This window comes from Bos grunniens, chromosome 3, assembly GCF_055505025.1.
Source record: "Bos grunniens cultivar Pamir isolate PY7600 chromosome 3, Bosgru_T2T1.0, whole genome shotgun sequence".
Classification (NCBI taxonomy): domain Eukaryota; kingdom Metazoa; phylum Chordata; class Mammalia; order Artiodactyla; family Bovidae; genus Bos; species Bos grunniens.
Genome location: NC_141167.1, coordinates 23227927 through 23254774, shown reverse-complemented (window position 1 = coordinate 23254774; position 26848 = coordinate 23227927). Strand labels below are relative to the sequence as shown.

At 44.3% G+C, this 26848-nt stretch overlaps 1 long non-coding RNA gene across 1 annotated transcript; it reads right to left on the bottom strand.

The window, feature by feature from the left end:
• Positions 1-19985: 19985 nt before the first annotated feature.
• Positions 19986-22808, bottom strand: LOC147375301 (uncharacterized). Its single transcript, XR_015158709.1, has 3 exons — positions 22457-22808; positions 22207-22296; positions 19986-21518 (listed from the first exon to the last, which is right to left on the bottom strand). It is a non-coding gene; the product is annotated as an uncharacterized LOC147375301 (long non-coding RNA).
• Between the last annotated feature and the right edge of the window lie 4040 nt (positions 22809-26848).

The following is a 26848-nucleotide window of genomic DNA, read 5'->3' as shown; positions in this document are numbered from 1 at the left end:
CAAATTTTCTTCCAGGGAGTGGGTTAGTCAAGGTTTCCCAGAGAAACAAAACCGATCAGATGTGTATTCATATATAGAGAGATTTATTTTACTTATGTAATTGTGTAGGCTGACAAGTCTGAGATCCAGGGCAGGCCAGGAGTATGGACTCTCAGGGAACTTAGTCTTTTAAGGCTTTCAGCTGGTTGGATGAGGCCCAGCCATATCACTGAGGAGAATCTGCTTTACTCAAAGTTTACTGATTAAATGTTAATTGAATCAAAAAATATCTTTACAGCAACGTCTAGATTGGTGTTTCACCAAACACTGGAAACAGTGATCTACCCAAGGAGCCATATAAAGTCAGCCATGGAGGGAAGTAGTGCCCTCCTCGTGGTCAGGTCACTGACCCTTGCCTTGACCCAAGCCCAGCTTTGTTCCAGTGAGCCCTTCACGTAGCATCACAATGAAGCCTATTCTAGCCTATTGTTGACAATCGATTTAGATGTGGAGGTTCATCTAGCAAACAAAAGAGAACAGAACCCAGCAATGACAACCTCCCTGCCCAGTCTGTTCTTTGGGGCTATTTCAGTTGATTCTCTGAGCTGCTGGATCCTGAACCCTGCCAGCCTGCTGAAACATAATAACTATCTGCTCAACATCCTCATCTGAACTAGATCCTACCCTTTTCTCTTACTGACTTCCAGGATCCCTACTGGGGGAACTTCAAATTCTGATGCCCTTGTGGTCCATGTTGTAAAACCCACACACACCTGGAGAAGGTGAGCAGCATAACAGATTAAGTCACACTGGCCTACTGGCCTAGGTTATAATCTTGACATCGATTTTCTGTGTGCTGCGTGACCTGCAGCAAGGCTTTATTAAAAAGTAATATTGATTCTGTTCTCAAAGTGTTATTGTATTAAATGGAACTAAGTCTTCTGTTAATGTAACCAAACTACCACACTGCAGAACAAACGTCACTGCTGAGTTAGTTAAGTATGAATGTGAAGGAATACGAGTGTGACTCTGACATCCCACCTGCATTTATCTGAGACAAAGAAACTTAGGGACTACAGTCCTGCTCACCACTCAGCCAGAAAAGCTTGATTATCATAGCTTTTATACCAAACACAATAACTCTGAATAAACATGGAAGCATGGACCATTTATTAAATTAATTTTTATTGGAGTATAGTTGCTTTACAATGCTGTGTTAGTTTCTACTGTACAGTTTGTGAATCAGCTAAACATACACATATATCTCCTCTTTTTTGGATTTCCTTCCCATTTAGGTCACCACAGAGCACTGAGTAGAGTTCCCTATGTTATACAGTAGGTTCTCATTAGTTATTTATTTCATACATAGTATCAATGGTATATATTCATCAATCCCAATCTCCAAATTCATCCCACTCCCCTTTCCCCCTTGGTATCCATGAGTTTGTTCCCTATGTCTGTGTCTCTATTTACTTTTTAAAGATTTCTTAAAATGGTAAGTTCTTCCTTTTGCAATTACATCTTATATGATAATAATTATGCGTCTAAATAGTCGAATCTAGGGCATGTAAGAGAAATAGATTTTTATTCTTACTTCTTTTTGCCTGCACCATTACACTACTGAGTTCTGGTTCCCCTGAGAGCTAGAAAAGGAAACACTTCTGAATATTCAAGAAGAAAAAGGGAGGGAAGCATGAGAGACATGTTACTTCTAACCCACTGCTCCAACACATTTCCTTCCATAGTAGAATCCAATGATGAGGAAGACAATCGGTAAAGTTTAAGGGCAGGAATTACAGTTTCCACAAGGTCTCTGCAGACCTAACATATGTGGAACGGTGTGTTATCGTAAGTAAGCCTTGCTCTAGCTGAAATATCATGTAAGATGGGATGGTAAGTGGGGAGTTTAAAGGAGCATAGCAGAAATTCCCTTGCCAGATAGAGGTTGGACTGAAAGGAGGATATAAACAGAGCCTAGAAGAGAATCCAGGTCATTCCTGGATGAGACTATAGTGACTGAAAGGTAAAAAGAAAGAAATGATTGGTAATAACATCTATTTCCCCTGGCACTGACATTCCCTCATTTTTGTATGCTGCTCGATTATTTCAGTTCACATCCCTGCCCTAGATCTGCCTGGAATCCCATCTTCTCTGGGATGGACTACTAACTGGTCATGGTAGAAAAGAGACTGCCTCAACTGATCATAGACTAGGTTTGATTTGCTAATACGTATTTAGAATATGTTGATCTATGTTGATCTACATAAAATTGTCATTTTTCTAGGTTAAAATGATTAAATATCAGCAATTGCAGGTTGTTCATACAACTTGGGTCATTAATAGCCTGTCACTCTTCTGTTTTATACTGATTTTATCAAGTTTGATATAAATATTATATTGGAGTGTTCACAAGTCTTAATTTTTTTATGTATTAATATAATCTTTGCATTTGTTTTTATCGTTCAGTCTCTAAGTTGTGTCTAACTCTTTGTAACCCCATGGACTGCAGCACACCAGCCTTCCCAGTCCTTCACTATCTCTTGGAGTTTGCTCAAACTCACATCCATTGAATTGTTGATGTCATCCAACCATCTCATCCTCTGTCGCCCCCTTCTCTTTCCGCCCGCAGTCTTATCCAGCATCAGGGTCTTTTCCAATGAGTCAGCTCTTTGCATCAGGTGGCCAAAGGATTAGAGCTTCAGTTTCAGCATCAGTCCTTCCAATTAATATTCAGGATTGATTTCCTTTAGGATTGACTGGTTTGATTTCCTTGTTGTCCAAGGGACTCTCAAGAATCTTCACCAGCACCACTTCCTCTTTAAATATTTTGTAGAATATAAAAAGTTCGATCCCTGGGTCAGGTAGAGTCCCTGGAGAAAGAAATGGCAACTCACTCCAGTATTCTTGCCTAGAGAATCCTTAGGACAGCGGAGCCTGGCAGGCTATAGTCCATGGGTTTGCAAAGAGTCAGACATGACTGAGCACACACACACATTAAAATTGCTTGCTTTTGAAATTTACTTTATGGGTTGGTCGAAAGGTTTATGATTTCTGGCATTCATCATTCACAGTTTTTACATCATTTTGTGCTGATTTGGTCAAATCTCTGTGTGTAGAAATTTTTCAATTTTATTTAAACTTTTAATTTTATTGATATGGTCCCTGGAATGTTGTGCATGGTGACATCCAAGCAGCCCATGGAATTCAAGGTGGTGCTGCTGAGCCTTGGCTCCCCACAGTGGCGAGCCCTTGCCCACTTCAGGCCTCCTGTCTCTGAATGCCAAGCCATTGCTGCTACTGTCGCGGCTTCAGACACAGACCCCATTCCAACTAGCTATGTATCTAGTTCCTCAACCAGGGATTGAATCTGTTACCCCTGCCGTGGAAGTGCAGTTTCTTAACCGTGGAACCTAGAGTTTGTCATACAGAGTGAAGTAAGTTAGAAAGAGAAAAACAAATATTGTGTATTAACACATATACATAGAATCTAGAAAAATGGTACTGGTGAACATATTTGCAGGGCAGAAGTAGAGATGCAGACCTAGAGAATGAACTTCATGGATATAGCAGGGGATGGATACGGTGGGACGAATTGAGAGTAGCACTGACATATATACTCTACATATATACACTACTATGTGTAAAATAGCTAGTAGTGGGAAGCTGCTGTATAGCACAGGGAGCTTAACTTGGTGCTCTGTGATGACCTTAGAGGAATGGGATGGGGTGGGTTGGGAGAGAGGCTCAAGAGGGAGCGGGTATATGTATACATATGGCTGAGTCATGTTGTTGTACAGCAATTATACTCCAACTAAAAAATAAAGAATAAAAAAAATAAAGAATATAGTTGTTATTGAAGATGGAGACATATAAAAGCTGTTCACAAAGAAGCTTGTACTTTGGAAAGTCAGCCTCACTCCTCAGCACTGACAGTACTCACAGTTCTCCAGCTTTCTCATGGATGAAAAAGGATGAGCCCACCTACTCTGACAAATTGGAATAATATGCTGCTATTATTATTATTATTATCGTCGCTTCAGTTGTGTCCGACTCTGTGCGACCCCATAGACGGCAGCCCACCAGGCTCCCCCATCCCTGGGATTCTCCAGGCAAGAACACTGGAGTGGGGTGCCATAATATGAGTGTCTCTTAAAAGATGATGAAGATGAAATTCAGGAGGAGTATGAGCAAATCCTCAACACCAATCTAGCAGAACAATTTGAATCTTTTGTGAAATTCACACAAGATCAGATTATGCAACATGTGAAACAAAGCCAACAAGCTACATGTCCTGAACATTTCTTGCATATCTGGGTACCAGTTTTGACCTCATGAGATAGTTGCTGCACACTTTTTACAACTGCTTCGATATCACATTTCAGCTCCAACTTTGCATCCTGAGAACGCTTATACATTTCTGCAGGTCCATTTTATACAACTGGAAAGACCTTTAAACTTTCTGGTTGCCACAAGCATATTTTTCTTTTCTGCTCATCAAATATACAGCTGTGCCCTACTGTGAGAGATTTTGCAAACAAAAATACCTGGAGCAGCAGTTTAGCAAAAATATGCCCTCACTGGCACTCAACAAATGGGTTCCCAAGCACAATTCTGGAAGTGTATGAAAGTGAGTGTATATATGTCTATGTATTTTAAGTTGTATGTGTGCTCAATCATGTGCAACTTTTTGTGATTCCCTGGACAGTAGCCCACCAAGTTCCTCTGTCCAAGAAATTTTCCCAGAAAGAATACTGAAGTGAGTTGCCATTTCCTACTCCAGGGGAATCCTCCCAACCCAGGGATCAAATCCACCTCTCTTGCATCTCCCCCATGGGCATACAGGTTCTTTACCACTGTGCCACCAGGGAAGCCCAGGTATTTTAAATTATTATTTTTATTGTGCAAATATTTTTGATTTTGGGGATTCTGGTTGTGAATTTTATGCACAACAGTTATGGTTAAAAATATTTGCTTGGTCTACAGAAGATTGTTAATGTTTTGTGATGATATAAGTTGTAACAGTAAATTGTTTTGTGTGTAGGTATTATTAATACTGGGACTATTTCCAGACACAGAATATGAATCATAAGTTAGGATGAACATTAGATGTGATTATGATGACACAGCAAAGATCTGTGGTCCTAGGTATACAAATCCATGGTGAGGAATTAGAACAAACCCGAGACAGGACATTTGACGCCTTACTCTTCCTAGTCATGTTAGAACATGATTTTTTTACTCCAAGCTTTGAAACACCCAAGTGGAGTCTGTGCTCACCTCATGTACATAGGAGCTCCCTGGACACTGAACCTCTCAGAAGAGTCTCCTCTGTGGCAGAAGCATCAGGGTTTGCTTGGGAGCACAACAAAGGTGGGCATAGGGCTGGGCCAGGCCCCGGACCCACTGCTCCTCGGAAGGTTGACTCTTTGCAACCCCATGGACTGTAACCTGCCAGGCTCCTCTATCCACGGGATTTCCCAGGCAAGAATACTGGAGTAGGCTGCCATTTCCTTCTCCAGGGGATCTCCCTGACCCAGGGATTGGACCTTCATCTCCTCACAGTTATATCCTCAGTGCCTCTACCAATTCTTGTAACAGGAGAGGTGCTCAGATATTCATTGAATAAGGGCATGACCATGAGACACTGAGCAGGGTGAGGAGAAGGAGAGATGCTTTGACTCCAGCACAAAATTCAACCAGCCCAGGCTACGCTTTGTTCCCACAACTTCTCATCTAACCTCAAATCCACTTGCTTCTCTCCATGGCTAGAGAATTAAAGATGACAGGGTGTCTTTAACGGCTCTTGCCTCACCTCCTGTTCCTTTACTCCTGATTTGTTGTTTGTTACATCTTTTGGTATATTTCAGAGTCTCTGCTTTTCATGATCTTTCCAAACACGATATTCATGACTGTGATCTTGACTCAGCCTTACTTTCATCCTGTCTACTGATCTATGTTTCAAGAGTAGAATGAGTAACAGTAAAGGGGAATAAACATGGAATTGAAGAAGACAGTTTTTCTCTGCTTGTCACTGGAGACAAAACAGTTATTTTACTCCAGGGAAGGGCTGTGCTGGGATCTTATCCCCTCTCAGCCTCATAGGCCAAGGCTTGATGCTCTGCAAGGATCCAGAGAGATGGTGGAATCACCAGAAAGACTGTCTCAAAAGCATCTGTGTCATCTGATCAAATATGTATCATACAGGATGCCAGGCTGTTCAGTTTCAAATGACAGGGGAGCCTTGTGTATTTCAGTCCATGGTTTCACAAAGAGTGGGACACAACTTAGCAACTGAACAAAAACAAAACAGGCTGAGAGGAGGTGTACATGGATGAAGTAAGAATAAACAAGATTAAAAAACATGTTTTTCCCCCCTCTGGCATTTTATTAACCATCAGTGGACATCCTGACCTAGAGAAACATAGTTGGATGCAAATTCGGACAGACATTGGCCGGAGCCGCTGGTTGAGTTCCTTTGAAAGCCAAGCTGCAAAGGCTAAAAAATACATGAGTGCCATCTAGAGGTAAAATTCACAGGGCAGGCTTTTAAAAGTCTGCTGTTAGAAAAGGAGTAACAGAGATATGCTCCCAGAGACCCCCTAATCCTGGCAGTCTGATGGATGTCATTAAGGAATTTTTTTCACATCTTGGGTCAACATCTGCCTCCATTTTCCCTGACCACTGCAGACCACAGCAACCTCCCTTTCTCTGACTTTTTCTAAGATAGTTTCTTTATCATCAATTCAGTTCCAAGTCAGAGCACTTTCAATCTTCAACAAATATTTTTTAACATATTCTTTGATCCAGACTGATCAACAAAGAGACTGCCTGCTGACTCACAACCAGTCAGCCCTGGGGCTGGAGGGGCACTGTGCAACCTCCGGTCCCCTTGGTTGGAGCACACTGTATGTCTCTGAAAAGTGTTCCCTGCCCTTGTCAGGACAGGATCTTCTGAAAACCATATCCCACCATCTCCAGAAAAGGTGAACCTTTGCAGGCAGGTCATTATGCAGTGCAGATCATGGGCTTGAAACTCAGCAGGATGTAATACTGAATCCTAGCTCTGCTACTTACCCAAAGTGCAAACTACCTAACCTTGAGCAAATTACTAAGATTTGATTTTCTACTTTGTTAAATGGAATGATAGTAGTTACCTTGTGGTCTTATGGTAAGGATTAGAGACAGTATTTATTATTTATATAGGACCTAGCACAATTCTTGAAACAAAGAAAGTGGTAAGAACTTATTAGCTTTTTCTATCACTCTAATAATAATAAAAATTCAAGCTTTGAGATTAACTCACCTACCTTGCAAAATTGTTGACAGGATTAAATTATGTACACATGTATGATAGACTGCCAAGTGACACGGAACTTAAGATTTTTTTCATCAAGAGAAATTGCCAGTGATTTCTGACACACACTGTTTTTATCACCTTGAAGTAGATCTTTGGTTTTCCTTTGAACACTTTAGACACACCTCTTAGTTATCACAAACGAAAGGCACCAAGTACACACTGAGATGTGGGATGGGATGTGATAGAACACTTTCAGGTTCACAAAGACTGTTCTTTGCAAGACCTCCCAAGATCTGACCACTTAAAAGAAGGAGATAAACTTGCCTGGAGTTGAGGAATCTCCAGGAAGATTACAGTCTCCTTGACGGACGGACTGCACTTGGAAGCATCACTCAACCCTCTGTGCTACGTGACGTTCTTGAAAGTTCTTGATACTCTTGGACCTCAAGGGAGGTAGATATTCTAGGAGGGTAGACTTGAACAATTAATTAAGAAGTGAAACGTCTTGTAAACCTTATTGATGCCTCAGACTGGCGAAGAGGGTCATTTAAACATTGCATCTGGATGATGGTAGTGCTCAGTCAGTGGGGGTTCTATAAAACTGAAGCTAGAGCTCATTTCACTTAAAAGCAGGTTCATCCGGGTCCCTGTAGCATCCTCTCTGTGATACCCACTCTCTGGTTCGGCCAGAGCGCTCTCAGGATGGAGGGAGAGACTGCAGGGCAGAGAGGCAGGCCAGGCTGCCAGACGCAGACGCAGCTCAGAATTCTAAAATGTTCTTCACACGCTCCTCCCCTTCAGTGCACGAGGTTCTCTAGCAGGGAGGCATGTCTCAAAACAACACTTACCCTTTGGATATTTCTAATATGAACTAGCTGGAAGTGGTGCATCTGAAGAGCAGCTGCCCAAGCTGCAGACCGTTCTTCCTTTCTCTTTCCCTTTTCCCCACCACTGTTCTGTTTCTGGCACAGGATACAGGGAGAACAAACAGGGGAGGGAATGAAGTAATAGTTCTTATGGACGTGACAAAGTCCAGAGGCCTCCAATGTCTCTTGAGTGTGTTGTACTTTCTCTCCCGGTGGACTTCCTGTGTTTGCTACATGAATAATGCACTTTTAAGCACTTGAAACAACACAATGGCAATCTTAACAAAACGGCAATTTGAAGGTAAACTGCCATCACTAATTTGCATCTCAGCAGCGCAGCCTTCTTTTAATGCACACTTAATTACATTAGAGGCACGGGGGATAAATCATATTCTCATGGCCCGTTGATGGGATTACCCCACAGACACAAACATCCAGAACTATCTTGAGGTTTATTGGTGACAAATATCAGCCCATTGTCCTAATGGTGAAATAACACCATCTACTACTACAGGATACAAATTAAATTTAGTGAAATACCTTAAAAGCAATCTCAGAATTACAGGCAATGGGAGTTTGGGGGTTCGGAAAAATAACCCACGCCTTTTTCAGCCATGGCAACATACTATAATCACCTGGGGAAATTTTAAAAAATAGCAATGCACAGGCCCCACCTCAGACCTATTAAGTCAGAATCTCTAGGGAGAGAGCCCAGTTATCAGGATATTTTCAAACTTCCCAGGTGATTAATAAGTACAGCCTAGAATGAACAGCACCAACATAAATCAACTCTGTGATTTTGCAGGCGGAGGCTCGAGGCCCTCCGGTGGAGGGTAACTGATTTGTGTAGGGCTCCCAGGGGTGGCTGGAGAGCAGAGTCTGGAGCCTCGAGCTCTGCCCAGCTGGCACTCTTCCCTCATTGGTTCTCCCTTTACCCCGTGTCCGCCTTATCAGTAAACAGAGGATGTGAAAGCCATCAAGCCACTAAAGCTGCCCTGAGGGGGAGCCCTGAGGGAAGTCCAGTGTGTGTGTGTGTGTGTGTGTGTGTGTGTGTTCAGTCATGGCCGACTCTTGGCAACCCTTAGTCTGCCAGGCCCCTCTGTCCACAGACCTTTTCAGGCAAGAATACTGGAGTGGGTTGCATTTCCTCATCCAAGGTATCTTCTTCCTCCAAGGGATCTTCCTGACCCAGGGATCAAACCCCGGTCCTCTGTGTCCCCTGCAGGTGAATTCTTTAACCCGCTGAACCATCAGGTAAGCCCTGGTGGAGACAAAGGGGCTGCATGCAGCTAAGTCCTCAGCTACAGCAGCCCTGCCCTCCCCACCACTGGTGAACTCAGAGGGAACTCAGGGTGGAAAAGGATAGGATGCTGGCCCTGGGTAGCTAAGGTGTATATCCAAGGAATGATTTCAATAAGCCCAGAGTTTTGCGCCTTCCCATGCACAGAAAAGCACTAAACTCCTTAACTCAAGATATCTGGTTTTCTTTAATTAACAGTAATCGTTTGATGTTCAGACTATCTGGCCTTTGTTGCAAAAACTCCCATATATCCTGGCTCCTCCCTTAGCCTGCCAGGCTTGAAGTCCTCAGAATGTCTGCTGAATGAAACAGTTTTCAATATTTAGGTGTGCTTTCCCCCCCCCCCGCCCCGACCTCCCCAATGGCCCACCTTGGACTCCAAGTCTTATTTCATTCAGTGACTCTTCAGATTAGCACACCTACTGTGTGCCAGAGAACTCCACTGCTGGAATATGCTGTTAGCCAAACCTTTCTCAGGTGGCTCAGTGGTAAAGAACATGCCTGCCAATGCAGGGGACATGGGTTTTATCCCTAGGTCTAGAAGATCCACTGGAGAAGGAAATGGCAACCCATTCCACCATTCAACATTCTTGCCTGGGAAATCCCATGGTCAGAGGAGCCTGGCGGGCTACCATCCATGGGGTTGCAAGAGTCGGACACAACTGAGTGACTGAGCATGCACATACACATCTACTCAGAAACTGTTAATCTTCTACCCTTAGTGCCCAGCCCAGAAAGAGCACATCTGAATGAATGAATGAAGTTTACCCCTGGGCCACAGGCAGCCATACTACTGATCCCAAGTTAACTCTAGGGCAACTAAACAATTACAACAAACCTTTTTCACTGCCGTGATTTTTTCAGTGCTCCTGACAAGCATTGCTCCTCCAAGCCATCTTCTGACTAATCCAACCACAAGAGGGAGCCAAGTGCCCCATTCTTTTTTTGCAGAGACCCACAGTTAGGAGGAATCAAGGGGAGGGCAAGCAGATAACAAACTCAGTTGCTAAAGAATCCACCTGCATTGCAGGAGACCCTGGTTCGATTCCTGGGTTGGGAAGATCCCCTGGAGAAGGGAACGGCTACCCACTACAGTATTCTGGCCTAGAGAATTCCTTGGACTGTATAGTCCATGAGGTCACAAAGAGTTGGACACGACCGAGCGACTTTCACTTCACTTCACTTCAAGCGGATTACAGGAAGCCAGTTTGGGGGGAGGGGTCAAGAAATGACCTCTGGCAACATTTCAGGTGCTGTGCTACCCACCCCGAGGAAGGCAGGACGTACCCAGAACTGAGCAGGCTTTTCAGCCAGGCCTACCTGGAGCCTTCCTGGTTGACAGTCCACCTCAGACCATCATCTGTGAAACACAGAAGCTTGTACAAGGAGTCGATGTGGCCAAGGTGTGAATGTGCCTGAAATCTGGTAGGTGCCCACTAAACACTGGATGCTACCTTCTGCTGTCCCTCCCCCTGCCCTTTCTCCCACCACCCCCATTTTTATCCTGTTTTTTTTTTTTTAATCTTTTGGCTGAGCAGCACAGCATGTAGGACCTTCGTTCCCCCATCAGGGCTCAAACCTGCACCTCCTGAATTAGCATTGCACAGTCTTAACCATCAGATCACAAGGAAGTCCCTCTCCCCTCTTTCTTTTCCTCATCTGATATAGACAATGTTTTTCTCCCCCCCAGATTCATTTGTTCAGATCCTAACCTCCAGTGTGGCGAGTCTTTGGGAGGTGATAAGGTCATGAGGGAGGAGCTGTCTCTTATAAAAGAGACCCCAGAGAGCTCTCTTTCCACCATGTGAGGACACAGCAAGAAGACAGCTCATCTATGAACCAGGAAGCAAGCCCTCACCAGACACCAACCAGCTGGCACCTTGATCTTTAACTTCCAGCTTCCAGAACTGAGAAATTTCTGTCATCTATATTGCTACCCATGAGCTCGATAAAGGACAGAAATGGTATGGACCTAACAGAAGCAGAAGATATTAAGAAGAGATGGCAAGAATACACAGAAGAACTGTACAAAAAAGATCTTCACGACCCAGATAATCACGATGGTGTGATCACTGACCTAGAGCCAGACATCCTGGAATGTGAAGTCAAGTGGGCCTTAGAAAGCATCACTACGAACAAAGCTAGTGGAGGTGATAGAATTCCAGTTGAGCTGTTCCAAGTCCTGAAAGATGATGCTGTGAAAGTGCTGCACTCAATATGCCAGCAAATTTGGAAAACTTAGCAGTGGCCACAGGACTGGAAAAGGTCAGTTTTCATTCCAATCCCAAAGGAAGGCAATGCCAAAGAATGCTCAAACTACCGCACAATTGCACTCATCTCACACGCTAGTAAAGTAATGCTCAAAATTCTCCAAGCCAGGCTTCAGCAATATGTGAACCGTGAACTTCCTGATGTTCAAGCTGGTTTTAGAAAAGGCAGAGGAACCGGAGATCAAATTGCCAACATCCACTGGATCATGGAAAAAGCAAGAGAGTTCCAGAAAAATATCTATTTCTGCTTTATTGACTATGCCAAAGCCTTTGACTGTGTGGATCACAATAAACTGTGGAAAATTCTGAAAGAGATGGGAATACCAGACCACCTGATCTGCCTCTTGAGAAATTTGTATGCAGGTCAGGAAGCAACAGTTAGAACTGGACATGGAACAACAGACTGGTTCCAAATAGGAAAAGGAGTTCGTCAAGGCTGTATATTGTCACCCCGCTTATTTAACTTATATGCAGAGTACATCATGAGAAACGTTGGACTGGAAGAAACACAAGCTGGAATCAAGATTGCCGGGAGAAATATCAATCACCTCAGATATGCAGATGACACCACCCTTATGGCAGAAAGTGAAGAGGAACTCAAAAGCCTCTTGATGAAAGTGAAAGTGGAGAGTGAAAAAGTTGGCTTAAAGCTCAACATTCAGAAAACGAAGATCATGGCATCTGGTCCCACCACTTCATGGGAAATAGACGGGGAACAATGGAAACAATGTCAGACTTTATTTTTCTGGGCTCCAAAATCACTACAGATGGTGACTGCAGCCATGAAATTAAAAGACGCTTACTCCTTGGAAGGAAAGTTATGACCAACCTAGATAGCATATTGAAAAGCAGAGACATTACTTTGCCAACAAAGGTCCATCTAGTCAAGGCTATGGTTTTTCCAGTGGTCATGTATGGATGTGAGAGTTGGACTGTGAAGAAGGCTGAGCGCCGAAGAATTGATGCTTTTGAACTGTGGTGTTGGAGAAGACTCTTGAGAGTCCCTTGGACCGCAGCGAGATCCAACCAGTCCATTCTGAAGGAGATCAGCCCTGGGGTTTCTTTGGAAGGAATGATGCTCAAGCTGAAACTCCAGTACTTTGGCCACCTCATGCGAAGAGTTGACTCATTGGAAAAGACTGTGATGCTGGGAGGGATTGGGGGCAGGAGGAGAAGGGGACGACAGAGGATGAGATGGCTGGATGGCATCACTGACTCGATGGACGTGAGTCTCAGTGAACTCCGGGAATTGGTGATGGACAGGGAGGCTTGGCGTGCTGCGATTCATGGGGTCGCAAAGAGTCAGACACAACTGAGCGACTGATCTGATCTGATCTGATCTGATGTGGTATTTTGTTACAGCAGCCCAAATGGACTAGGAAAGCATCATATTCTCTTGCCTTTCCCAAAATCATGCAGGGAAATCCTGGGGCACAGAGTATCCACATCTCTAGGGAAGGTAGGAATTTGCCAGTTAGCTTCCTCTGTAGGCTTGTACTCTAAACTTTAAACTGTAAACTTTACATTCTCCAGTTATGAGATGAACAGTGTCTCAACTGGACCTGTTTATCACCAATCTTTCCACCAGATGATTCCTCCTCTGTCAGGGGATCCGCAGCGTCATGGCTCTCCCTTCCCACCCTCCCTGCCTGCCCAGCCCCACTGATGAGCTTTCTTTCGCCTCCAGGCTCCACTGAACATTGCCAGCTTTGGAACTCAGTGCCTCCCCAGGCAGCCCACAGTTAGGACAGCTGTCCTTCTACTCAGCTAAAGCTTGGCCCTCTACCACTGCTTCTGCCTCAGCCCTCAGAGGTTTGGAGTCAGAGACACAGCCCCCAGAGTCTTTTCTCCTTGAGATTTTAACCAACCAATCCCTCCCATCCTGGTAAACTCTCCTCCCATGTGTGGTCTCCACATCTGAAGGAGACTGGTTCATTGCACTTCAGTCAGCCTGTTAACTCCCGTTTACCTGGTGGTCGCATCCAGTTCTCAGATGGTTCTCACATAACTAGTGCAAAAGACTGAGCTCCCTAAGACTAGATGTTTATAGCTGGGAGCTTGGACATAAAGTCAGACCAAATCCACCAGCCACCCCTTCCCCTGCGGCTTCTCCCTCTCTTACTCCCCCGTGACCTCTCCCAACCCACAGGTGGGTGTCTTTCTGTTAACCAATACCCACAGAGCTCAGCTCTCTTGATCTCAAAAACCTCTTTCTTTAAAGATTTTTTTTTTAAGTGCATTTATTTGGCTGTGCTGGGTCTTGCTGCAGCATGCAGGGTCTTTTGTATTGGTATGCAGGCTCAGTGGTTGCATGGACTCAGTTGCTCCATGGCATGTGGGATCTTAATTCCCCGAGCAGGGATTGAACCTGTGTCCTCTGCATTGGAAGGCAGATTCTTAACCACTGGACAACCAGGGAAGTCCTCAAAAACCTCTTACGAAAAGAGTCCATCTCCAAGAGTTTTCTCCAGTAGATACTAACCAGTTTCCAAATGAAAAATCACCTGCCCACTCTCAGCAGGCATGACCTCAGTTAATCTTGACCAGCAGATGGAGTGACTAGTTCCTCCCAGGACTGTAGGAGGACACAGTTCTCATGTTGTGCAACAGCCCCTTCCCTCCCTTCCCCACCCTCCCAATATACATGCACACCCAATATACATGCACACACACACACACACACGCATTGCCATGCCATGCAGCTCTCTGAAAGCACAGAGAGAAAACTCTCTGAAGCACAGGGACTGTCCCCGTTTCATTTCTGTATCCCCAGGATAGTGCCTGGTGCCCAATACGTTCTCCATAAATGTTTGCTAGACTGAAGAGGGTCACCGGAGAAACAGTTCAAACGGCTTCTTAGAGCATCAGTGAGAAAAATGTCTTGTCTGGATTTCTTGATGTTCAAATCCTGCGTATAAAGTTCTAAATGGAAGATTTTAAATGTAAAAACATTTCTGTGAGACCCACCTCCCAGCCTTTCCTACAAAACTTAGACTCCATGTTTGGTTTCAGTGATGTAGCCCCTTATCTCTTGGCTGCAGCCTTTTGGGGAGAGTGTAAGTAATTCTGATGGAGATTTCAAGCTCTGTCTTGACCTACTTCTGTGTCCCCAAGAAATCTGGGATCCTGGGGTAGCCCGTCATCAGAGAGTGTCTGCCTCATGTAGAGTCCTTCAGTCCCAGAACTTCCTGAACAATATTATAGTCAGTTTAGCCTGACTCCACACCCTGTGCTTGAAACTGCTGTGCCACACAGCCTCCAACGCTGTCAGCAGTGAAAGGGCCCCTGTGAAGGAAGTGGCATCCGCCAGGGTTGTGTGCTGCCGGGGGTGAATCACAGGTGGGGCAATCACCGTTGTCAGAAAAACCTCCAAGGCTGGGTGACTGCTTGTGCGGGAACTCATCCATTCATTCCTAGTAAAGAGGCATCATGGAACGTGGCCAAAGCAAGGTTCTAGAGTCAGACACAGCTGGGTTTAAACCTTGGCTCTGCCACTTAAAACCTATATACCTTGGGAAAGTCATTTGAACCCTCTCACTCAGCTAAATTTGATGATAATTGCATTCCTATTTCAGAAGCTGCTGCGAAGATTAAGTGAGATAATGTGTACAATATAGTCATCTAGTCCTCACAAGTCTGACAAGAGAGGTACTGTTATCTCATTTTACAGATGAGGAAACCAAGGCACTTAGGAGGGGAGGAAGTGGTCCAAGCGTGCACAGCCTGTTGCCGGCAAAAAGGGACCCAGCATATAATTCTTTCTAGCCGGTCAGCCTGTGTGACTTGTTGGGATGTGTGGGGTGCCCACCCTTGCAAGCCAGGCATCACCACAGCCAAGGAAAACATCCTCTGTGCCCTCAAAAATCTGTGGCTGCTCTCTTCCATGGGCTCCTTTACAGCACCAAAAATGAACTGGTCCCCACTCTGATTCCTTGCCAAGTTTGGGGAGGCCAAAGCCCCACATCCTGCCAGCAACATGCACATCACTAAAGCTTGCCTTGCTCCCTGTCTGCAGTGGGCAGAACCTGAAGCTCTCCCGCTTTCCAAAACTACCTCTGCAGCTCTCTGCTGCTCTGGAAATAAGGAGGAGACCTAGTGCTCAGTGCAGGTGTGATCCATCTCCCCGCCTCTGGCAGCCCCTCACCCCAGCGGGAGCTCACCAGGCCCCTCTCAAGGGGTCCCGCCCCACCCATCTTCTCTCTCTGACTCTCTCATCTCAGGACACTGGTCTCCTTGATTTCACAGTTCTCTTGTCCCCAAGTATAGAGGACAAGCACTTCTCTGAGATTAGCCATGTCAACATTATGAAAAAAGTAGATTTTTATGATTCTGACAGATGACAAGAACATAAAAATCACCATAGATCGTTATTTAAAATGATCCCCCTGCAAGAGATTTTTATTTGGAAGAGGTTGATGCCAAAGAAGCTGCAGTTTTAATCGCGGAGACTTCTGACACCAGCCCTAGGGAGCACGCTGTTTTAATCCCCTGACTCGGGGTCTTGAAGCAGGACACCAGCCATTAAAACTCAGCCAGGACCTCCGACCGAGGTGAAACTGACAAAGCCCAGGCTTCCACGTCAGAGAAGTCGGCTTCACATCCCAGCTGCACCACTTTCCAGCCATGCAGTTTGGGTACAATGACTTAACATCTGTAAGCCTGAATTATGCTGTCCCTAGGTCACCCTCCATTGTGTCTATTTTTAGAATTATCATGAGGGTTAATTGAGGTATTACATGTTAACTGGCTGTGAAATCAAATTCAGCTAGTCTCTGCTTCTCTTCCACCATGATGATATCACTCCACATCTCTGGATTAGCATTTGGTTAACAGATTGAGAATGTTTGGGTGTGTCTGTCTCTCCCCAGTGGGCTGTGAACTCCATAAGGTGGGTTGTGATTAGACCCTCTTTCTATTTTCAGGGCCTAACGCAAAGTCCAGCACACAGTAGGGTCTCCGTGAGTTGCAGGGACTTTTAAAATATAGAGAGAAGACTTTCCGTATGTCCTTCCACCCCTGAATCCTCAGTTCATACAAGAATAACAAACTTTACCAGTGTTTATTGAACAACTTCTTAGTACCAGGCAACGGGCTAGTGGCTTGGCATACCTCACTTCTAATCTTACCAAATCCCCAAGGGTATCAGTTACTAAACTTGATCTCTCCATAACCTTTTTTTTTTTTTTTTAAATTTTGGAGGTGACTATCTTCAAAAGATAAGGTATCTTGCCTCAAGTCACACAGCTAGAAGATGTGTTAGGAGTAGAACTCAAATTCTTCTAACCTCAAAGCTTATGCCCTTCTCACTGAAGCAAGAGCCTCACCCCCATCATCAAGAACCAAACCCTTTGCCCGCAGCTCCTTTCTCACCCTCAGGACTTGCAGAGGTCACTATGAAAGGCACAACAGAAGTCCAGTAAATCCTGGGGCCCCAGCAGGCCTTCATGCCCATCTGATGCATACTCATCTAAAATTCTCAGCAGACTGAAACCATAAAGATCATAGCCTTATTTAGTATTTCTTCAAATCGAGCTCTGAGGCAGCTCCATAACTCTTGGCCAGGAATATTATTTCAAATAACTCATGCAGACAGCTGAGTAACCAAGAGGAGAGATAGATGGGTCCTGGAATGCCCCATTGCTGTAGATCATAACCCCCCACTCCCGCGCCCTCCCCCAAGCTGCCCGGACAGAAAGGGTCAATGATTAATTATGCTAAGATAAACAGAGTTAATTTTCTTCCTGGATAAAACTAATTACAACTGTGTTTGTTTTGGTAGGACACGGAATTACTGTCCCCGGTGACAAATCTTCCTAATTGAAAAGAGTGTTTATTTTAAAGGGGTGGGGGTTGGGGTCACTAAACAATAGTTAGCTAGTGTTTTCCCCATTTTTCATTTGAAGAGGGACAGTGATTAGGTGTTGACCTCAAAGGAACAAGCGAAATCTCTTGCTCTGGGTCCCCCTCCCTCAGGTCTGCTCGAGAGCCAGGCAACAGCATGGGGAGAAGAATTTGGCAGTTTGGGGGGAGGTTTCCTGGAAGTCATGGCCTGCAGTTGATTCGCTCTTGGCGAGTATTGTATGAAATCAGGGTAGCATCCTCTTTGGCAACCCAGTGAGGGTCGAGGAAGGAGTATTTTGAACCCCACTGCCCACCAACATTATAAACTGTGGGAGAACAATGACCCAACTCAGATTCTTGTCACATCACGCTGGTCAGATTCAGTGCTAAGGCACCACAGAGAAAGAAAAAAGAGAAACAGACTCTTTGCTCTCAAGGAGGCCATGACCCAGTATGGGGCCTGGGAATTCTTGTAAGGCCCTGAAGGAGCAGAGAGGTGAGGCCTGGAGGAGAGGTGGGAGTAGGAAGGGGAACGAGCCTTCATGCCAAGGGACCAGCGTGAGCAGAGATGTGTGTCTGGTGAGTTTAGAGAGCTCTAAGCAATTGGATGTGGCTGAGATAATGGGGACAAGACTGCGGATGAAGCTGAAAGAGATTTGGAGGTTAGTAGTTGATACATGGATTATGACAAGCAGTATTACGTTGCTAGGGCTGCAGTAACAAAGTGCCACCACCTGGGTGGGTAAGACAACCGAAATTTGTTGTCTCACAATCCTGGAGGCTGGAAGTCCAGAATCAAGATTTTGGCAGAGCCACACTCCCTCCACAGTACCTAGGAGTGTTTCTCTTCTTGACTTTTCCAGTTTCTGGTAGCAGCCCCAGGACCTCATAACACCAATCTCCACCTTCATCTTCACATGGCCTTCCTCCATCTGTGTCTGTGTCCAAATTCCTCCTTATTAGAAAGACACCAGTCATATTGGATTAAGGGCTCATCCTCCTTCTATATGAGTTCATCTTAACACATTTGACTTAATCACATTTTAACCAGGCGTCTCTGGTGACACAGATGGCAAAGAATCTGCCTGCAATGCAGGAGAGGCAGATTCAGTTCCTGGTTCAGGAAGATCCCCTGGAGAAGGAAATGGCTACCCACTCCAGTATTCTTGCTTGGGAAATCCCATGGACAGCGGAGCATGCACATATTTTAACATTCCCAAGAAGGTTGCATTCTGCAGTACCAGAGCTTAGGATCTCCACAGCTTTTGGTGGAGACACAACTCAACTTATAACGTGGGTTATAGAGGCCACTTTTGAGAGCAGGATGTTCACCCTGCAGGCAGAGGGAAGACACTGAAGGGCTGTCAATGATGGAATGGTTTTGTTTTCTTGTTTGTTTTTGAGAAGAGTTCTCTGTATCCAGTGTGGAGGACTGATGAGTGAGCATGAGCAGTTAGGTAAGGGTTGTCATAATAGCCCAGGTGAGAAAAGAAGGGTTGGAGAAAAAAGAATCTGTGAGGATTGTTATAGCTCCAAGATTCTGTGATTCAAAGAACATCATGATCACCGGGATGCCAGAGGAGAGAGGGAGGCGTCAGAAATGACTTCCAGGTTTTCCGGAGCTCAAGGAGGAAAAGCCGGTTGGGAGGGAAACGTTGTTTGGGACAAGTGCAGTTAAGCTATCAGGTCAGAGGTGTTCTGGAGGCAGGTGGATACAAGGGTCAGGAACTCACAGAGCCTCTTCTCTCTGCAGATACAGATTCAGAAGCAGAAAGAAGTAGATGATCATTGACTCAGGGAAACAGATGAAACCACATAGAACCACACAGACTAAGAAAAGATTAGAAGACAGAAACCTGAGGGACCTGGCAGACAAGGGGTTAAAAGAGAAGGGGAGTCAGAGAGTAGGTTGAGGGAGCACCATCACAGAGGTGGGGGGAGCACAGGACAGCAGCCTCCCAACCGCAAGCCAGATTGCCTACCCTCCCACCATCACCACCATTGAACACAGCAGTATTGACATGTAGCCCCTACACCTTTTGCCTGACGCTTAGTGTCCTTGAGGGGTGTGTGTATGTGTATCTGTCTGTGTCTGTGTTGCGTGTGCTTATGTATGTGTATGCTTATGTATGTGCTCCCTTCAAACTCTGCCAAATCCTTGAGGACAGAGGGCATGGATCATGTCCTTCTCTGCTTCTCTTGGATCCCTCACAGCTTCCCTGAAAAGAATTTAGCACAAAACAAGTGCTTATTGCTAAATATGTGATTGTGTGCATGTGTGTGCTCAGTCATGTCCAACTCTTTGCGACCCCATGGACTGCAGCCCACCAAGTTCCTCTGTCTGTGGAATTTTCCAAGCAAGAATGCTGGAGTGGGTAGCCATTTCCTTCTCCAGGATATGTGATTAACTGGAAATAAATAAACCACCATCAAACACTTACTTAGCATATATTATAGATGAGATTCTCCAACACCGCCTAATACACACTAACACGAGTGCTCCGTAAAGGCTAACAGAAGGAAAGTGGGAAGAGGAGTGAGGGGAGACGACCAGCTAGCAGTCAGGAATCTGTGAAACAATAATAGTAAGAGGTTCCATGGAAGGGCTGCAGGGCCATGTGCCTGTGATATGGACGAAAGGACAGGGGTACAGAGTGAGTTCACCTAGATTCGAACTCCCCTCTCACAGTCATTCAGCTTTCTGGGTTCAGTTTCTATAAACTTAGGGGTTTAGGATGTAGATTTTCCCAAGGTCCTAGGCCTCTAGGAAACCAGTATTGAAAGTCAGAGAGGGTTTACAGGCAAGATAAGCTTTAACTCTTTTCTACAATTACACACAGCAGTGCCTACATTTTCTCATGCAATCATTATCCCCGTCTCACAGAGGAGGAAGCTGACACCCAGAGAAGTCTTGATTTGCCCAAGGACTGTGAGAAGACAGGGCAGGAGCAGAGTCGGGTACAGAGTGGGAGGCAGGGAGAGTTGCCCGGGTCCTGGAGGAAGGGCAGAGATGCATTGCAATTAAGAACATGGTCTGTGGGACCAGAACACCGAGGGGTGAATCCCAGTTCAGGTCAAAACATGTTCTATACAGTTTTGAATTATTGGGGAGTTGGGGTTGTTCCAATAGAAGCTAAAGACACTCATTCATGCAGGAGAGTCTTCCTGTAGCTTTCAAAAGTATTCTTGGGTCCCTGGGCTAGCGGGGAAGTGTGCAGCATCGTCACCACAGAGCAGGGCTCTGACCGCAGGCAAGCCCTCCTGGCCTCAGTCTCCTGATCCTTACTTTGTGCTGCATCGGTGAGCCGTCAGGTCCCTGTCAACTCTGTCATGCTGTAAAAGCTCTCACCCGCTGAGGGGAGCCCAGGATGGTGATCTGTGCTGCCCTTCATGCTTATGTGCGGCTGCCATTCCCTGGAACACACTAAAGCAGGGGCTTCCAGATGCAGGTCTCTGCAACCAGCTGAACCATCATTCCCTGTGCAGCCTTTAAAAAATGCATATGCCTGGGCCCCACACCAAACCCACAGCACCAGTATCCTGGGCTGGGGCCTAGGCATCTTTGTTGTTACAGATCTCGCAGGGGATTCTGGTGCCACCAGGAAAACTGGTTGTGTAGCAGCTCCACCCGCTTTTCAGATGCAGCACCTGCCACCTAGCGCACATGGAAGGTGCTGTAGGGACCCACCTGGCTACTCAGGCCCTTGCAGAGGGAATGGAACAAGACTCCAGAGCTTCTCATCTGGGTAACCAGGCAGAGATGGGCTTAACTACTCACTCTGACAGCCTCCAGCAGAGCAACCAGAAGTATACTCAGGGAAGCTGGGCAGAAATCCACTGTCAGATGTGGGTTCTTTCCAGGAGGAGCAAAAATTCTCCCCCTTCTTGCTCTTGTGAGTGGGGAGAGTGGTTTTGCTAAGTAAAGATATGTTTCTTGGGGTGATGATGGACATGAGAGAGGAGACCTGAAAATACAGAGAAAAAAGTTAGATGCCTATGTTTGGGTGCATTCATACATTTTCCTTCAGCAGGGGAAAGGAAGTTACCTAGTAATAGAGGACAGATAACAATAATGGTTAACCCTTGGATAGAGGAGGCCATGGGCCAGATATTGATCAAGAGCTTTGTCTATACTGACTCCTCCAAAGGTATAGCTTTGTCTATACCTTATTCGGGAGAAGGCAATGGCACCTCACTCCAGTATTCTTGCCTAGAAAATCTCATGGACAGAGGAGCCTGGTAGGCTGCAGTCCATGGGGTCGCTGAGGGTTGGACACGACTCAGCGACTTCACTTTCACTTTTCACTTTCATGCATTGGAGAAGGAAATGGCAACCCACTCCAGTACTCTTGCCTGGAGAATCCCAGGGACGGGGGAGCCTGGTGGGCTGCCGTCTATGGGGTCGCACAGAGTCAGACATGATTGAAGCGACTTAGCAGCAGCAGCAGCAGCATACCTTATTCTTCACAAGAGTGCTATGGGCTAGATACTATTACTGCTATGGTCCCCCCAAATTCATATGTTGAAACCCTAACCCCAAAAAGTGATGATATGAGTATGTGGGACCTTTGGGAAGTGACTCAGTCTTGAGGACAGAGTCCTGGTAAATGGGGTTAGTGCTCTTATGAAAGAATCCAGAGAGCTCCCCAGTACCTTCTGCCAGGTGAGGCTACCAAAAAGAGTCTGGATCTGGAAGCGGGCCCTCACTCCACCATGCTGACACCCTGACCTGAGACTTCCAGCCTGCAAAATGGTGAGAAATAAATTTCTGTTGTTTACAAGCTTCCATTGTGTGGTGTTTTGTTACAGTAGCCCAAAAGGACTAAGACAATTATTGTCCTCATGTGACATGTCAGGAAGACAAAGCACAAAGAAATGAAATGACTTGTCCAAGGCCACCCACCTATTTGATGTCTCTCACTCAGACGGGAGCCCTGATCCAACATTTCGTCTTCTTAAAATGAATGTTTTCCCATAATATCCCCTTTGCTCATCTGCCTCCATCTCTGTAGTTGAGCTGACCGGGCGGGTCTCGCTAGGAAATGGTCAACAGAACATAGCCTGGGGAAGTGGAACAAACTCTGAACACGGCTGAGTGTTTAGGAGAGTATCGTGTGTAAGAGCAGTGCAGCTGAGTAGAATGGGCTTTCCTTAGACCAGAGTGATGCACACGAAATTGTTCCCATCAGTATTTCAGGTCTGAAATTTCTACACTCTGTATTTAGGCAAACCAGCGGTATCTCAGTTCACCTCACCTGCAAAATGGAGGAAATAAAATGATAACTATCTTGTAGGTTATGAAGCACAAATATGGTAAGTACATCACTCAGTATAGTGCCTGTCTCAATATTTGGGAGCTATTGCTAACAGATCAGATGTAGCCAGTTTACTGAGAAGCCTCAATTCACTGGAGGTATAAATAAAGATCAATTTATTTTCTCCTTTCCCTTCAGTTAACTAGCTCTGTCCAGCCTCTCGGTCTCACTGCCCAAGGAACCTCCAAGCAGACTCCAACCATCACTTTCCTATCAATGTCAGTTACTCAAGTCCAGTCCAGTTTACAACTTCAATATTATATCCAAGTCTGTTCCCCTCTTCAGAGCTTGCCAGACTTGTAACTCAAGTTCCGAGAGTGGGAAGGGGACTTGACCTTGTCTTCTTGTCTCCTTGTCTTTTACTCCTTCTCCTTTCTTTTCTCAGTCTAGTGCCTCCCATGAGAAGGGAAGAAGGGAGAATAAAAGGAATAGAGGAGGTCACTTTAAATAAGTGGCTTCTTATCTCTGGTGGAAAGAGGTCCCTGCTCTCACACTGCCTTGACCTGTTTCTCTCTGCTGTTGCTGGGTTCTGGCAATGTGTCAGTCTCCTATTAAATAGTATGGGGTGTGAACTTGTGTTTTTAGAGGGAGATGTTCATTTTTATGCGACACCTTCCACCACTGAGAACCCCAAGTTGGGGGTAACCGTGTCTCCCTTTGTCCGAGAAACAATCTTTGCCCCCAGTGTTTCTCCATCTGGATGCCATCTTACTTGGTCCGTGGCCACCAGAGCTGTCACCTTCTCCTCTGACTTCTATTCTCTCATTGTAGTGGAGTCAGTTAAATTATTGGAATTGGATTTACCCTCCTGCCTTAAACAAACAAAATATAAAATAGAAACAGATAAAATATTTTTGAAAACACACAATTTTCAAGACACTTAACAAAGGATAGTTATCCTTGAGAGACAAGAAACAAAGGAGTAAGTCAATGATTGTCCCAGCTTGATGCCTTCAGAGTTTCCAGGCTGTGGTGCAGAGAACAAAACTCTGAATGAAAGAGATGATGCTGAGAGTTGGATCACCAAGTGGGAATTCATAGGATAGAGTAACAGAGGAAGAGCCAACAGAGGGAGCACCCCAAAGATCTGCAAAGGACCACCTCTCTGATATTCAGGAGGGTACTGATCAATAAATTCAGGTGAAGAAACATAGTGGCCAAGGAAAAAAATTATCTGAAAAGATTAGAAAATAAAGTCCAACATTCACCCAGGGCTGAGAATACTGCATCTTCCCCTAGCCGGACTGAAAGGAATCATAACTCCTGAGCATTGGGTTTGAGTATTCAAGAAGGTTTTGCTCAGTAGTGGGGAATAATTCACCCTAGATTGCTGCAGGTATACCAAATATATCATAAAAGTAAGACCCAAGAAAAGCAAATAATTCCCAAGTAGTATCCCAGAACAAATTCAAGAAGATTTATAAGAACAAAAATGATTCACCATCCAACAAGGTAAAAGTCACTGTTTCTGGCATCTAATTGAGGATTGCCAGGCATACAATGAAGCAGGGAAACACAGTCCCTAATAAGGAGAATAATCAATCTATCAATATAGTCCAAGAACTGAGACAGATGTTAAAACTAGCAATCAAAGATTTCAAAATAATTGTTTTAATGTATTCTATGTATTCAAAAAGTTGAGACATGAAAGCTATCAAAAAGACTCAAATAGAACTTCTAGATGTGAAAAATACATTTTTGATGAAAAATGCTGTGGAATTTAGGATATATTAAACATGGCAGAGACATTACTTTGCCAACAAAGGTCCATCTAGTCAAGGCTATAGTTTTTCCAGTAATTATGTATGGATGTGAGAGTTGGACTACAAAGAAAGCTGAGCGCCAAAGAATTGATAATTTTGAACTGTGGTGTTGGTGGAGACTCTTAAGAGTCCCTTGGACTATGAGGAGATCCAACCAGTCCAGCCTAAAGGAGATCAGTCCTGTGTGTTCATTGGAAGGACTGATGTTGAAGCTGAAACTCCAATACTTTGGCCACCTGATGCGAAGAGCTGACTCATTTGAAAAGACCCCGATGCTGGGAAAGATTGAGGGCAGGAGGAGAAGGGGATGACAGAGGATGAGATGGTTGGATGGCATCACCGACTCAGTGGATGTGGGTTTGGGTGGATTCCGGGAGTTGCTGATGGACAGGGAGGCCTGGCGTGCTGCGGTTCATGGGGTCACAAAGAGTCAGACACGACTGAGAGATTGAACTGAACTGAACTGAAACATGGCAGAGGAGAAGATTAGTTAACTTGAAGGCATAGCAGTTTTAAAAAAGAACAAATTAGCATAAAGTAAGAAGAAATAAAATAATATAATAAAGTTCAGTGTGGAAATCAGTAAAATAAAAAACACTAGAACAATTTTAAAAATCAATGAAACCAAATGCTGTTTCTTTAAGTTCAATAAGGTTGATTAATCTCTCAGCTAGCTTGATAAGGAAAAAAAAGAAAAACACAGATTACAAAATCAAGAATGAGAGATGTAATATCACCACAGATTCCACAGATATTTTTTTAAATAAGAGAACATTCTCAATAACTTTATACCTATAAATTTGACAATTCAGCTGAAATGGGCCTGTTCCCTAAAAGATGCAAACTACCAAAGCTTAGTCAAGAAAGAATAGATAACCTTAATAGCTCTGTATCTATTAAAGAAATAGAACTTGTAGTTTAAGAACTCTCCCACAAGGAAAACTCTAGGCCACATGGAACCACTAGTGAATTCTACCAAACATTAGGGAAGAAGCAATACCAATTCTACATAAACTCTTCCAGAAAATTGAAAAGGAAGGTACGCCTCCCAACTCATTATTTGATGCCAGCGTTGCTGTGACAATGAAACCAGAAAATGCTATCACCAGAAAAGAAAACTGTAAACCAATATTTTTCAAAAACACAGCCGAAAAAGCCTAAACAAAATTTTAGCAAATCAAACCCAACAACATATTAAAAAAGATAATATATTATAGTCAAGAGGAATTTTCCCAAGGAATGTAGGGTGGATTTAACATTCAAAAATCATTGCAAATACTGGGGATCTGTTGCACAGCAATGTGAATGTAATTAACACTTTAATATGGTTAAGACAGTAAATGTTATTCATGTGTTTTTTATTATAATTAAACATTTTTTAAATCAATGCAATTTATCATATTAACAGACCAAAACAGGAAAAATACATGATCATCTTAATAGATGCTGAAAAAGCATTTAACAAAAACCCAGCATGCTTATAAAATCCAATCAATCTGGATACAGACTCAACAAACTAGGTACAAAAGGGAACTTCCTCAATTCAAAACAAATTATCTACACACACAAAAAAGATACTTAGCATTCTACTTAATGGTAAAAAGTTTAAAATATCAGAAAAAAAAGGATCACCACTTTTTTCAACATTGTATAATAATTAAATAAAAAGAATAAAAGGAAGCCAAATTGAATGGAATAAGTAAAATTATTCTCATTCCTAGGCAAAATGACAGAGTAGGCAATGGCACCCCACTCCAGTACTCTTGCCTGGAAAATCCCATGGATGGAGGAGCCTGGTAGGTTACAGTCCATGGGATCGTGAAGCGACTTCGAGATCTGAGCGACTTCACTTTCACTTTTCACTTTCATGCATTGGAGAAGGAAATGGCAACCCACTTCAGTGTTCTTGCCTGGAGAATCCCAGGGACCGTAGGCTGCCATCTATGGGGTCGCACAGAGTCTGACACGACTGAAGCGACTTAGTAGCAGCAGCAGCAGCAGCAGGCAAAATGAGTGTCTACATAGAAAATCAAGTGGAATGTGCAGAAAATCAACTATAACTAATAAGTATGTTTAACAAAATTGCAGGATGCAAGATCAATATAAAGAAATCAACTGTATTTCTATGTGCTACCAAAAAACTATCAGAAATAAAGATTTTAAAACATTTACAAAGTATTTAAAGTACTAAATAATTCAGGATAAATATGACAAACG